Here is a 14,543-nt window from a genome sequence, read left to right as displayed (position 1 = left end):
AAATCCAATTAAAAAATAGGCAGAGGAACTGAAGTTATTTTTCCAAACAAGACATAAAGTGGGCAACATGTACACGAAAAAGCAAACATCACTGATCACCAGGGAAATGCAAATCAAAACCACAATGAAATACCACCTGTTAGAATGGCTATCATCAAAAAGGCAAAAGAAGAATGCTGGTGAGGATATGAGAAATGGGAATCCTTGTGCACTGTTGGTAGGAATGTAAATCGGTATACCTACTATAAAATATAGTATGGAGCCCTGGCCAGGTGGCACAGTTAGTTGGAGCATCATCCCATACACCGTCAGGTTGCAGGTTCAATTCCCAGTCAGGGCACATACCTAGGTTGCGGGTTCAATCCCCGGTCAGGGCATACAGGAGACAACCAACCCATGTTTCTCTCTTCCACTTCCTCTCTCTAAAATCAACAAACATTTCCTTGGATGAGGATTAAAAAAAAAAGAAAAAAGAAAAGGCCCTGGCTAGTGTGGCTCAGTGGATTGAGCACTGGTCTGTGATCAGAGAGGTTGCTGGTTTGTTCCCAGTCTGGGCACATGTCTGGATTGCGGGTCAGGTCTCCAGCTGGGGGTATGTGAAAAGCAATCGATTGATGTGTTTTCTTGCGCATCAATGTTTCTCTCCTTCTCCTTCTCCCTCCCTTCCCCCTCTTTCTATAAATAAAACTTTTTAAAAAAACACTATTTTTTTTTAGAAAAAAAACAATATGGAGTTCCCGCCAAAAATAAAAAATGAAACCACTAAATGACCACAATTCCACTTCTGGGTACATATCTGAACAAAATAAAGTCACTGTCTCAAAAAGATATCCGCACATGTTCACTGCAGCATCATCTACAATAGCCAAAACATGACAACAACCCAAGTGTCTGTTGACAGATAGATGGATGAAAAAAGTGTGGACTATCATTCAGCCATAAAAAGATGAAAACCTTGCTATTTGCTACATTATGGATGGACCTTGAAGGCATTATGCTAAGTGGAATAAGTCAGACAGAGAAAAACTGGATGATCCCATGTGTGTAATCTATCGATAAAACAAATAAACAACAACAAAAACCTCCCACAAATTCATAGAAAAAAGAGATTCACTGTCATTGCCAAAGATGAGGAAGGGGGATGGATGAAGGTGGGCAGTTATAAGTATGTTCTGGGAATGTAATGTTCAGCATGGTAACTGCAGTTAATAATACTGTATTGTATATTTGAAAGTTGCTAAGTGAATAAACCTCAAAGTTCTCATCACACACACACAAATAATTGTAATAATTTTGCAAAATGTACATATATCAAAATTGTTACATACCTCAAACTAATAAAATTTGTATGTCAATGACATCTCAAAGCTGGGGAAAGTAAAAAGGAAACCTGATGCAAGCAGCATGCGGATTCACACGGAGGCCGTGCTTTCTCCCCAGGCTGCTCCCACCACACTGGTCAGACCATGTCTGCCCAGTGCCAGACGCCTGTAACGGGTAACTGCTCTGAGGTCCTCCATCAAGCTGGCAGAGCCTTTCTCACAGCAGCTTGGGTCTGACGCTCTTCTTACCCACCGGGGTCAGACTCACATTGCAGTCTGAAGACTTCCCCTCCCTCCTGCTCCCTCTCCCGTGCATCCTTCACAGGCATCTCCTAGTTCCATCTTGGTGTCAGCCTGTTGAAGGACCCAAACAACAAAATTTTAAAATTACAACAAACAACTGGGGAAAATGATCCAAAACCATCCACATCTCTTGACTCTACAACTTTGAAGAACAGATTTCACTGGACTAATCCATGCTGCCTCTCAAATTTATACCATGTTAAGTTTCAGATGTTAATAACTGAGCACTGTCCTGACTCCTATAAAGCCTGCTTCACAAAGACATAACCTTGAAAAGACTCTTCCTGTGTAACTAGTTTCTGTGTACAGGAAAACTTAAAAAAAAAAACCTAACCCACCAAGGCCATCTGTTTGTAACACTGAAGTTATAAGTCATAAGAACTGTTCAGAGTTCCTGCGAGGCTAACTTTCACGAGAATTATCAACTCTTCCACCTTTCTTGACTACCAAAGGATCATTCTTAGTTCACTATGCAGAATTTCAATACATCCACTGTCACACTACACCAAATTACTTCAAACTCTACTTTAACAAAGCCTCAATTTAGAAGTATAAATCATGGAACATTATTACCTAAGGCACATTTAATCTACTCATTCCTCCAGAGTAAGGGTCAGCCAGTTTTGTACAACCTATGAGCTAAGAACGGTTTTTACATTTTTAAAGTGTTATTAAAAAAAAAAAAGTCAAAAGGAAAGTAATAAAGATCATACCTATGTAAGTGACAAAGCCTAAAATATTTACTATTTGTTCTTTCACAGAGTAAGTTTGTCAATCCCCACTACAGAGCAGCATTTCTCATGGGGACCAGTGTTGACAAGATTTAGGGCAGGTTCTCAAACATTAGTATGAATAAGTCACTTGAAGAGTTTAAAATTCAGATTCCCGGCAACCCAGAAGTTCATGTCTAGGGCCCTAGGATCTATATTTTAAATAAACAATCCAAGTGATCATGATCTGGATGGTCTAGGTCACACTGAGAAAATTTTAAATTTTATCATTGGATCAGCTCAGGTCATCAAGTACTTATTGGATTGCCGTTATTGGACTGTATCTTCATGTCATACTGATTTGCATGCAGGACACCTCAGGACCAAGAAATATTGCTTTTCTTGTGCAATAAACCTTTTTCTATGGTAAGGTTACCATGAATCTCCTAATTATCCTATTCTGCTCTTGGCCAATTTTGTTCCACCTCTAAGCTAATGTAAAGGACCCAAGAGTATGCGTTTGCATAATTTAAAAATCCTGTTTCATCTTTTCTCCCTCTATTTTGGCTTCATTCCAATCTTCTACATTTGCTTTAGTACATCTCTGTTAAGTCACAAATCACTTTTTTGGAAGACAAGTCATACTATCCTAAATTATTACTTATGGTACATAATATGCACATTCCTTACTTAATTCTCCTAGTTTAGGAGCAACCAAAATAATCTGGAGAAAAGATGAGATACAGGTTTTTTTCTTATATAAAATATCTTAATTAGCCAATGAAGCACAAAGATAAAAGAATTGGTTAAGATTAGGAGAAACAGCCTCCAAACATGCAATGGTCCAATCACAAGCTCTTGTGAAAGAAGCTTAAATTGGAAAACTGAAAGGAAATCAAGAAACACTTATAGACTCCAATTCTGAAATTAAGATTCAGTAACTCTTAAATAGGATATCAATAACCAAAATTAACAGAATTAAAGGACAGTATTTATTAATTATGTGCTAAGCACTGTACATGTATTACAGCATTGGTGTTCTTACACAGCAATCTAGGAAAGTAGATAAAAGTATTTCCATTTGTTACAGATGGCTTTGAAAGAGTGACTTTACTCAAAGGCCATATAACCAGTATTACTCAAAGGCCATATAACCAGTACATGATGGAATCAGAATTATATCAATAGTTGATTATAAAGCCCATTCTTTATTCAAAGTACTAGGGCTACCTCTGTATACACACACACGTGAATCTGATCCCTTAAAATTTCAAATATACTAGGTCAGACATGGTCTCTACTTATGACATTAAAATAGTGTGTGGTGCTGTGACAAGTGTGTGCCAGAGCCTTGTCACAATGAAATAAAAAAAAGCCTGCACTTCTTCAGATTAAAAAAAAAAAAAAATTATCCAGCATGAACAGGTAAGTGCGATGAAAGAGGCAAGATAAAATCTATGTAACACATATCTATATGCCAAAAGAAGGAGTAATTGTTTTAGAACATATTGGAGAGCTCAGTCTATCAAAAACCAATGGAGACTTCTGGCCAAGATGGAAGCCTAGACTGACATGCTCCGTCTCCCTCCACAACTAGGAGAAATACAACTACCACAAAAACAGAAATAACCAGAAGTTCCTTTATTAAGCTACATGGAAGTCCAACGTATGAAGTTATAAAGAAGTGGTGCTCATCCAAACGCGTAGGAGGGGCAAAGCCAGCGCGGAGAGATCAAGCTGTGCTGCAGGTGGCAGCTGCGGCGATGGCAGCGGGACAGCGGTAAGCAGACACCCGTATTTAAGGTGAGGCGAGAAGCGCCTGAAGAACACCCCAGCTGCAAACCAAACCCATCAGCTAGGGATTCCAATGCCAGGAAAGGCAGACCCCCATTGCCTTGGACTGTGAGGGCCAGAAGGCATGGGGACGGAGGAGGCTCCCGGTCTCTCTCAGCAGAAAGTGAACAGCAGGAATCCATCTTGGACCCCCCGCCCCCACACAAAATGCCACAGTGTGGTGAGAAGGGTCCCCCAGTAGCGATGAGTGCATGGGGCTCCACTCCCTATAGTGTAGAAGGTGTGACAGCCCCACCCAGGACGCAAAGGTAAACACAAAACGGTCAGGATGGCACAGATCATGATAAGAGATCCCAGTGACCAAACAGCAAATATCTCAAATATCTAATCTAACGGCTCAGCAGATAGGAAATCTTTCTGAGGCACAGTTCAGAGCTTTGGTTATACAAATGCTTACAGACCTAACAGCAGATCTTAAACAAGATGGGGAAGAAATGAAGGTTAGTCCTGCTGAAATGAATGAAAACACATGATGAAACTAGTGGTGAGGGAAAGAAAACCAGGGATTAAATCAACAAATCGGAACGTAGGGAAGGAACAGTCAACCAGTGCGGAAAGAGGAAACAAGAAGTGAGGAAAATGAGGAGAGGCTCAGAAACCTATGGGACAGCTATAAGCAGGCCAACATCCGAATCATAGGGTTACCAGAAGGTGAAGAAGAAGAACTAGAAACTGAAAAATTATGTGAAAACATAATGAAGCAGAACTTCCCTAACTTGAGGAAGGAAATAGACTTACAGGTCCAGGAAGCACAGAGAATTCCAAAAACAACTGGACCCAGGGAGAACCACACCAAGACACATTATAATCAAAATGTCAAAAATTAAGGATGAAGAGAGAATCTTAAAAGCAGCAAGAAAAAAGAGAATTATGTACAGAGGGGTCCCAATAAGACCATCAGCTGATTTCTCAAAAGAAACTCTGCAGACAAGAAGGGACTGGCAAGGAATATTCAAAAAAATGAAAAGCAAAAACTACAACCATGATTATTCTATCCAGGGAAGCTGTACCTTCAGTATAGAAGGACAGAGAAGGTGCTTCCAGGACAAAGTAAAACTGAAGGAATTCATCAGATCCAAACCACTGTTATAGGAAATGTTAAAGGGACTTGTTTAGGAGAAAGAGGATCAAAACTATGAACATTTTAAAATGAAAACTGTATCACAACAACCAACAACAGAAGCTAGGGAACTGAAACAAAGGCAAACTAAGTAGGCAACGAGAATGGGAAAAGAACTATAGGTATGGGGAACATTATGGGGGGAGGTCAGCAGGGAGGGGGAAGGAGGGAAAGGGAGGGAGATGGTCCAGGAATTAAGAAGCATATTAGGAGGGAGTGGAGTAGACAGGAAGATGTTGAGAAGAACTATATGCACAACCAATGGGCATGGACTAAAGGGGGAGGGGACAACTGGAGGGAGGGGGTTATTGGGTGGAGGGAACAAAAGGGGAAAAAATCGGGACAACTCTTAACAGCATAACCAATAAAGCATATTAAAAAAGAAAAAAGAAAAAAGAATGTCAGTTTGAACTATAAAAAAAACAACAATGGAGTTTCATCTTGCAAAAAGTTAAGAAAAGAATTAAAAAAATGATATATGTGGAGTTAAGACTTCAAGTGTAGACATATGGACTGAAATGAATTCATGATATGAAGTAGGTAGAAACAGCTGTCAAAAAACCAAATCATACTCCATGCAATTTAATCTCCAGTTCTGGTGTTTATTTGAGAAAACAATAAACCAACAGATTATAGTTATTGCTTCCTTGTCTGTGTATTTAAATCTTCCATTTGAAAAAGTCAAATCTATCTTCGTCCATTCTGTGAATGAAGTAATATGCAAAAAGGATCACTGCTTAACTTCAAAAGAACCTAGGAAGGAAAAACATATATAGCTCACTTAAATCAGATTTAAACAGTCTTTATAGTTAGGATGAGGAAAAAAAGATAAAAGATTAACTAACGTGACAATATTACAAATTGTCTAGATTATACACATGCACACAAATCACCAGTTTGTTTGTTTTTTATTACCGCACTTTACCTTGGTGACCTCAGCTGGAAAAGGTATACTAAGTTATACTCTGATTCTGAGTTGGAACACATTTAACGTCCTATCATTAAAAATGAAAAGCTTAAATCTATGGCTGGTTTATAAGAGCAACTTTACTTCCCAAATTTACTTGACCCTTCTTCAGGAGAAACTATTCTAACTCCCTGAATTTGTCCTCTTTAGTGGGTAAAAAATCAATAGTTCACTTTACAGGTCTATTACATTGTCTACTTCATTAAGATGTTGCCACAATAGCCAACACTTTTTTCTTAATGATTCATTTAAACTGAACTATAGAGACAATTTATATTTTACAAAAGCAACCCAATTTTAGACAGAATTTTATATTAAATAAAAATACAATCAACCCTGGTCAGGTGGCCAAGTTGGCTGGAGCATCATCCCATACACATTCAATTCCCTGTCAGGGTATATACCTAGGTTGTGAGAATGATCCCTTTCGGGGTGCATATGGGAGGGAACCAATCACTGTTGCTCTCCCTCTCTTTCTCTTCCTCTCTTTCTAAAATCAATAAACATATCCTCAGGTGACAATTAAAAAGAAAATAAAACCATATGAAGATGTCAGTACTATTACTCCTTTACAATCCTACATTATAGACAACAGTGTATTGTTTTAGTCAGAAAAACTGTACCAAGAGGAAAAAATTGAGGCAAGAACATTTATTGTACATCACACAAAGTAAAACATAAAATAATATTATAGTACCAAAATGCCTACACAAACACATAACAAATGCTCTGGTGCTCTAGGCTACATTTTCAATAAATAATGCAGTGAGCAATAAATTTTGGTTCAAATTAAGATTCAAGTTGATCATATTTTTTCAGATCTCAAGCACTGACATCTCTAGATACTAACCAAAATTCATGATTAAGACAAAACTGTTTTAAAAAATTCAGAAATTCTAACCCTAGTAACTGAGACTGTGTATTCTTATGTTTCAGCTAATATACATGTTACTCAGCATGATGATAAACAATTTTTTGAATAGGTGACTTCTTTTTACATGATTAAAAAAAAAGATTCAAAATTCACCATATATTTAGACAATGACAGGTTATTCTAGCTTCATGTTACTATTCATCCTATCATTCCCAGTATACACAATCATCCTACTTAACTATCCACTTCCCCATTGCTAGTCTAAAAATCTGCAAGAAAAAAATAAATTTCAGAACAATATAAAGTTTTATCTTGTTGTAGAGTGATTCATTTCCCAGAATAGGAAAATAAAAGATAGGCAAGAGGAGAGATAGAGGATTAATGGTGTTCTAGATCTAAGGAATCCATTCCTTTTCTCCCCTTGACCAGAAACTGCAAAGAACCTGCAGGCTTCTCTACATCTTGTCTTAACAAGGAACACTTTTTAGTATCAAACCCTGTAAATGGTGTACTCATTAACTCTATATGTGTGTCATGTGCCATTGAGTCACCTCTGACTCCTGATGACCCTATGAATGAGTGATGTCCACAATGTCCTGTCCTCAAAACCCCAGCTCACCTCCTGCAGACTCATGCCTATGGCTTTTCTAGTGGATGGAGTTAATCCATCTCATATTCGGTCTTCCTGTTTTCCTGCTGCCTTCTATTTTTCCTGGCATTATTTTCTTAAAAAAAAAAATAGAGAGGTTTTACTTATTTTTAGAGAGGGAAACTGAGGAAGGAAGACAGGGAAACATTAATGTGAGAGAAAAATATCAATCGGTTGCCTCTCCTATGCACCCCAACCAGAGACCTAACCCACAACTGAGGCAGGTGCCCTGATGGGAATTGAACCAGCAACCTTTTGCTCTGTGGGACAGCACTCAACCAACTGAGCCACACTGGTCAGGGCATTATTTTCTTTTCCAAAGAACCCTGCTTCCTCAAGATGTGCATGAAGTAGTATGTTTTATGCTTAATTTGCTCTGGGACCCACCTGGTCATCTCTCTGGTAGTCCAGGATATCTGTTGAGCTCTCCTTCAACATCTTACTTCAAATGAATTAGTTTCTTTCTATCGGCCTTCTTCATTGTCACACCCGTATATGGTAACGGCAGATGCGGGTGTGCATGATCTTAACCTTGGTCTCAACACATTGATGTAAGAGAGAAACATTGATCAGTTGCCTCTCGCATGCTCCCCAACTGGTACCAAACCCACAACCTAGGAATGTGCTCAGACTGGGAATTAAATCAGCGACCTTTCACTTTGTGGGAAGCTGTCCAACTAACTGGATCCACACCGGTCAAGGTTTAATTTTACTTATTGATTTGGGGGGGAGAGAGAGACATTGATTTGTTGTTTGTTGTTTCACTTATTTATGCATTCACTGGTTGATTCTTGTTATGTGCCCTCACCAGGAATCGAACCCCCAAGCTTGGAATATTGGGACACTCTAACCAACTGAGTGACCTGGCCGGGGCTCTGAACAATTTCTAAAATGGCCACCCAAAGCTTTCCTTAATATCGCATATTTGAAGAATCCTCACCCTCTGTCAGATAACCACAAGCACGAACAGTGGCAACTTTCTTTGCGACATTACAGCTCTGATTGCAGAGCACTTGTGCAGTGACTACAGTAGATTCTGAAGGATGCATGGTATAGAATGCAAAGAGAACCGCACTGGCGTTGGAAGACTCGGGTCCTAGTCCTTGTCTGCAATCTCTGTAAATTACTAACTTCTCTGAATGTCAGTTTCTGTAACAGCAAGTTCAACATTATAGTATATAAACTCTGAGCTCTTCAGCTTAGAAATTCAGAACTTTCATGGTCAGCCTTTGTAGACCAGTAGCTCAATCTTTTACTACAGATATAAATAAGAATGAGGATTACTTTTCTTAAATAGTAAATCCTCACTGTGGCCAGTGTGGCCCAGTTCGTTGGAGTGGCATCTCATACACTGAAAGGTAGAGGGTTAGATTCCTGGTCAGGGCACATGCATAAGTTAGGGGTTTGGTCTCCAGGGAGGGTGCATACAAGAGGCAACTGATCAATATTTCTCTCTCTCAAATCAATGTTTCTGTCCCTCTTCCCCCTACTAAAATAAAATATCTGTCAATTATACTCAATAAAGCTGAAAAAATGGTTCATATATTCACATACATCAATTTACTGAAGATAAATCCCTAGTTTTTTTACACATAACTAAATTTTTCTTCAAAGTCCAACAGTTAGAAGACATTCATCCTAAGGCAGGGACCTATTAGCATTTATGATTACACATCACAGTGACATATAACACCACTATTGAAAACACATTCTTAATTGAAAATAACTTACCATTTAAAGTCAAGTCTAGGTATCTCAATTCCACTTTTTGCCACTTTTACTTCACTTGGTATGACAGGCTGTCTTTTATGTAGATTTTGTCAGTAGCCATCAACCTGAAGAATTCCTTCTTCAGCTGCCACCTACCAGTTTATTTCTCTGTTGCAGCAGAAGGGTATACAGAAAAAGTTCTTGCTCACTATTCAGATTAAACAGAAAAATTCTTTCATTTAACATTTTATTTTTCACATGTGCACAAACTTCCTCACTGTTTCCCCAAGGCCTCCCTGCCCAAATCCAAGACAACAAAAATCCCAATCACTGAAAATCAAACAATGTATGAATGATGTTCAAGCTAAGCTGGGAAAATAAAAAAAGAAGGTGCAAAGATTGAGACAGTCAACAGTTGCTATCTCAAGGAGCTGTTTCTTTTCTGTTATACTTTCCAGTTCACTTATCCCTATAATCTTATGAATAAATGCATAACTTAAATTTTAACTAGGCAGTCTATAATTCCTGCAAATCTTACGTTCAGAAACTAACAAAAGAATTGTGGAAGATGTAGCAATAAAGAAGTTTTTAGAAGTAATTCTAGAAACTAAGGGTGTTAGGTGCTTTACCTGCTTGGGTTTTCAATGTTCTGGACTGCTTATTGCCCAGTGGCTCTGAATACATTAAAACACGAACACATACGCCACCTACATTTAAAATAGGGTAGCATTTGTATGCCCATATAAGCATTGGGTATATTTTTTTGCAAAAATAGTAATAAATTCATTAAATCCTTTAAAAATAACTGACCACAAATGCACATTTCCTCACACTGTATATTATACATAAAAGAATTAGGGCAAAAAAGCATAACAGAAAGACAAATGTAATAGCAGTTGCAGAACTAGAAATTAACACCACATTAATGTTTTGTTTGTTAAATTCCTGTAATGTATTTCTATTCCCATGCTCTTTGTCATTGGGGGTAGGGGTCCTAGGTTTCAAACTTATTCCGTATTAGTTACTAAAGAACAGTATCCAATATTGAACTAGCAATAATAGTAAAGGCTTGTTTTTGTTCCACCCTCCCACTACCTTTACTCCAAAATAAAAATATGTACAGTTTTGGCAACTTAAAAAAATAAAACAAACACTGACATAAACACCAAAGGTCAGTCAACAGTGGCACTGCAGTGACATTGCTTCTACTTTCTTATTCCTTCCCCCATCTCAAACCCCACCCTTTGACCTCTGTATATGGGATGAGCCTGAGCAGGAGAGTTGGTGATGTCAGGACTGCGCCGTTCCCACGGATGATCCTAGAGGCCTGCTGTGCTTCTGGGAACTGGGGCACAGGGATGTCTGTCTGACTGAAACCTAAAACAACAACAATTCACCCCACCCCTCAGGTTCCCATACCCCACAATAGCAGCCAGGTATATATGCTGTATAAGGTCCACCTAGTAAATGATTATGATAAAACCTAAAATCAAGATCATTCTTATCAAGTCAGTGATCGCCATGGGGGCAGCAGAATGGAGGTTGCTAAATTCTCTGTGTCCCATGCAGTCACACAGTCTTACACATCCTGAAGCTGGCCATTCTTATCAACGAGAATAAGGTTCTCCTATACAAGCCTTTTTTAGTATACATCCTAGAATCCTACAGGAATGCAGCTGGGATTCCTTTGTTAGTAAAGTTCTCTTCAACAGATAAACGTCTGTCTTAAAACGCTTAGGGAAGTTTCTGTTCCTATCTTATAGGAGTGAAATAAAGCACAAAACAGGTTAACGGTTTATTTTATGCTTTCAGCTGCAGAAACAGCATTCATTATAAGAAAGGATTTCCTACTCACTAATTAGTGATTTACTGGACTTACAATCTCTTTGAATAGGACATCTAAAGCCCCAGGATAAAATTATGCAGAAGTATATCCTGAAAAGGTCCTGACCACTGTCGCTAAAATTCTACCTATTAGAAAGAGGATTATCTCCCAAACTGGTAACTCATATCAAAGCTAAAACTTTAGAAAGGGCAAGAAAAAGGAGGAAAAGGTAACTGGATTGGCGTACACAGGTGAGGGGATAGCATAGTAACAAACAAGAAGGCTATTAAAATGAACAAGGTATATTTCCTATTCCTGCCACTAATTTTATGGCCTTTGTTAATCTGCTTAACAATCTTGTGCCTCAGAAATGCCTTCTAATCTGTTCAAACCTGTAATTTTTTCATGTTTGAACCATTATTTTATGACAATCCCAAACTATTTACATCTGTTAGCATTACTGTCTCAAATGTTAAAATAATTAGTTCTGAAATCATGCCGCTCTTAAAATAACCAAAATGCTTTCTTCTATTTTTATCTCACATTCCCTTTCACTTTTATCATGTCACATAAATCAACTGAATGCTATTGTGAGTTACCATGTATATATATATATATATAACCTAGAACCTAATTTTACCTTTTTAAAACTCTAGTTTTCCATACCTGTCAACTCCTAATTGATGTCTTTATAGTGTGAGCTCACTGTGTACTCGGAACACCAACCCCTGAAAAAAGCTTAAGCCAGAGTAGCACAATGGAAGAAACAAACAAACCCAAAACAAAAACAAAACCAAAGTCACACTCTGAAATACTTAATTATAGACATATATGCAAGGAATGGAGTCATCTATATGGTTTAAGCACATACCCAATGAAAGTCCTGAGTTCATCCCAACCAATTCAAACTTTCTCCCCAAGTGTTCTTTAATCAAATTATTTGCTAGCTACAGCTATGCATTATTTTTTAAAATGAGAGCTATTACAAACCTATGGTTACCTTTAAAGTACATAGAGACATTTTTTAAAAGGGAAAATAAAGTTAACCTTGTGATGGAAAGAAAGGATAAAGAGTCGAATTACCTGCAAGCAGGTTGGGGCTGTGCCTGAATCCAAACCGCTGCATTTACCATTCATTATACAGCTGCATTATTGGGGGAAGGGGAGTTTAGAAGGGCAATGACCCCAAAAGTTCTCAATACTTCTCACTCATCATCAGGAAGGGGGAAGGAAAGTTTTTTCTCTGGGTATTTTTTTGTTTGTTTGTTTTTGTTTTTTTGGCTCCTGAAAAGGCTGGCAAAGAACAGTAACAGTAAAAGCAGTTAGAACATATCTTTAAAAACAACTTTAAAAATGCAAAACATTAAGGAATTTAAAACACCAAACTTTTGTTAATACAGAAAGAAATTTTCACTAGAGTTAGGCAGCCGCCCCAAAACATCATGGCAAAAGGGCATTGGTATAAAGGAAATAAAATACCACACAAAAATTCAAAACAAAACTAAAAACTTCAAATGAAACCTGGAAGACTAGAAGATTCCAACAGCAGATTTCTGTCCACTACTGATACATTCCAAAATCCAAGCTTCAAAGGCGCCTAAATGTATCTTAAATAAAACTTTGTTTTGTTATTTTAAGAAAAAAAAAGCAATAAACCTGATTATAAATCCTGCAATATATTACATTTAAAAATATCCTAGTACAACAAAAACAAATTTTAAATGAAATTAAACAAACAAACAAATAAAAACAGTAGCAGCAGAGGTTACCTGTCTGAGCACCTACATTTTCTTAGGAGGGGATCGTGTCTCACCAGCCATATAGCCCATTAACCTTCTCAAAAAGAGTGAGCCAGGAGAAAATAACACAAGGTTTGATTTCACAAGGTCTCTAGGCTCCCCAGACCCCAAATTGGGGATTCACTGAACGAAGAGAATTTGTTTTTCCATTTTCTTCTTGAGAAAAAGAAGAGATGATTTTGCAAGTCAATTATTTCTTTCAATGCCTTCAATAACTTCTCAGAAGTCTGATAAAGTGCTTGATGAAAGCAAGTCTCTTGATGGATCTTAGAATGTTCCAGGATATTTTCTTATTGATAGCATATACAGAAAGATTTTAAAGTTCAGTGGAGTAAAAGCCAGCAGAAATGACCAATCGATTATAGGTATCAAAAAAAAAAAGAAACTATTAAAAATTTTAAATGGAACAGTTCGTATTTATATGTGTGTGTGTATATTATATATAGTCCAGGTTTCATCAAGTGTAACATAAAAACAATATCGAAATTATTTTTAAATACAATTCAGAATTACAATTTTAACAATACACAATAATTTTACAATAATTCAGATTTTGGCATGATAATTATTATATATTTAATACATTTTTACCTCTCATAATAGCAATAAAGGTTAAACAAAAGTTATTAAACAATATGAAAATATATTTAACTTTCACTTAAATATCTGAGCTGTTTTATTTGGATTCTTCCAGAATGATTTGTTCAATTCTTTACCTTAATTTTTGAAGGAATTCAAGAAGATATTCATATTTTTAAAGTCTAAGATGACCATATCTTTCCTTTTCACTCTAATACTTGAGTGTGTGATCCAGAAATAGGATGATAAAGCTATGTTTTAATGTAATGTGAATGCACAAAAGATGCACAGTGAATAAAACTACAGGTGAAAAAATCTGGTATTTCTTATAACTGGTTAATTTGGTAAAAATTTTTAAAAGACTACCTAGATTTTTTCTGGTGCCTATCCCAACCAACACAAACCTTGAGTTCTTCATCAAATAGAGAAGTTATTCTCTTTGTGTTTCCAAATTCATTTATCTATATACATGTGATATGTAACTATTCAAAGTATATGTAACATAATTTAGGTGGCAACCAGATGGTCTCTACAGAAACATATGAATGATGATTTAGTTAAGTGGTTCTTTCTCCCTCATATATTTCTCCATCCCAAATACTATACATCCTACAAAGTATGGTCATTGAGTGAGAGAAGTACCAAGTCTTTCTTTCTATTAAAGAGTCAGAGGTACTTAGGTATGTAAATCCCACGATAACCCTGTGCAAGTCAAATTCTTTGAAATGACATTAGAATATACTAAAATAAATTAGAAACTCCTCATATGTATCTTTTTCTCAGGTGAAATGAAACAGTGCACAGATCAGAAGTACTACTCTATTTGTCAAC

General features: G+C 37.2%; 1 protein-coding gene and 1 long non-coding RNA gene across 3 annotated transcripts in view; both read right to left on the bottom strand.

Moving 5' to 3' along the window:
* Positions 1-8,186: 8,186 nt before the first annotated feature.
* Positions 8,187-12,395, bottom strand: LOC150011332 (uncharacterized). 2 transcript variants are annotated; one of them, XR_016510436.1, is made up of 4 exons: positions 10,759-12,395; positions 10,139-10,216; positions 9,531-9,717; positions 8,187-8,336 (listed from the first exon to the last, which is right to left on the bottom strand). It is a non-coding gene; the product is annotated as an uncharacterized LOC150011332 (long non-coding RNA). The 2 variants fall into 2 exon arrangements; XR_016510435.1 differs by lacking the exon at positions 10,759-12,395 and having other exon boundaries at positions 10,139-10,619.
* A 170-nt stretch (positions 12,396-12,565) lies between these two features.
* Positions 12,566-14,543, bottom strand: part of RIMKLB (ribosomal modification protein rimK like family member B) — a 46,999-nt gene continuing 45,021 nt past the window's right edge. The window contains exon 7 of the mRNA XM_090272828.1: positions 12,566-12,627. The gene's annotated coding sequence lies outside the window, so the exon portion shown is untranslated. The remainder of the gene's footprint in view (positions 12,628-14,543) is intronic.

The sequence above is a fragment of the Furipterus horrens genome, unplaced genomic scaffold, assembly GCF_987537825.1.
Source record: "Furipterus horrens unplaced genomic scaffold, mFurHor1.1.pri manual_scaffold_4, whole genome shotgun sequence".
Lineage (NCBI taxonomy): Eukaryota > Metazoa > Chordata > Mammalia > Chiroptera > Furipteridae > Furipterus > Furipterus horrens.
The sequence above is the reverse complement of the archived record's forward strand: the minus strand, read 5'-3'. Positions and strand labels throughout refer to the sequence as shown.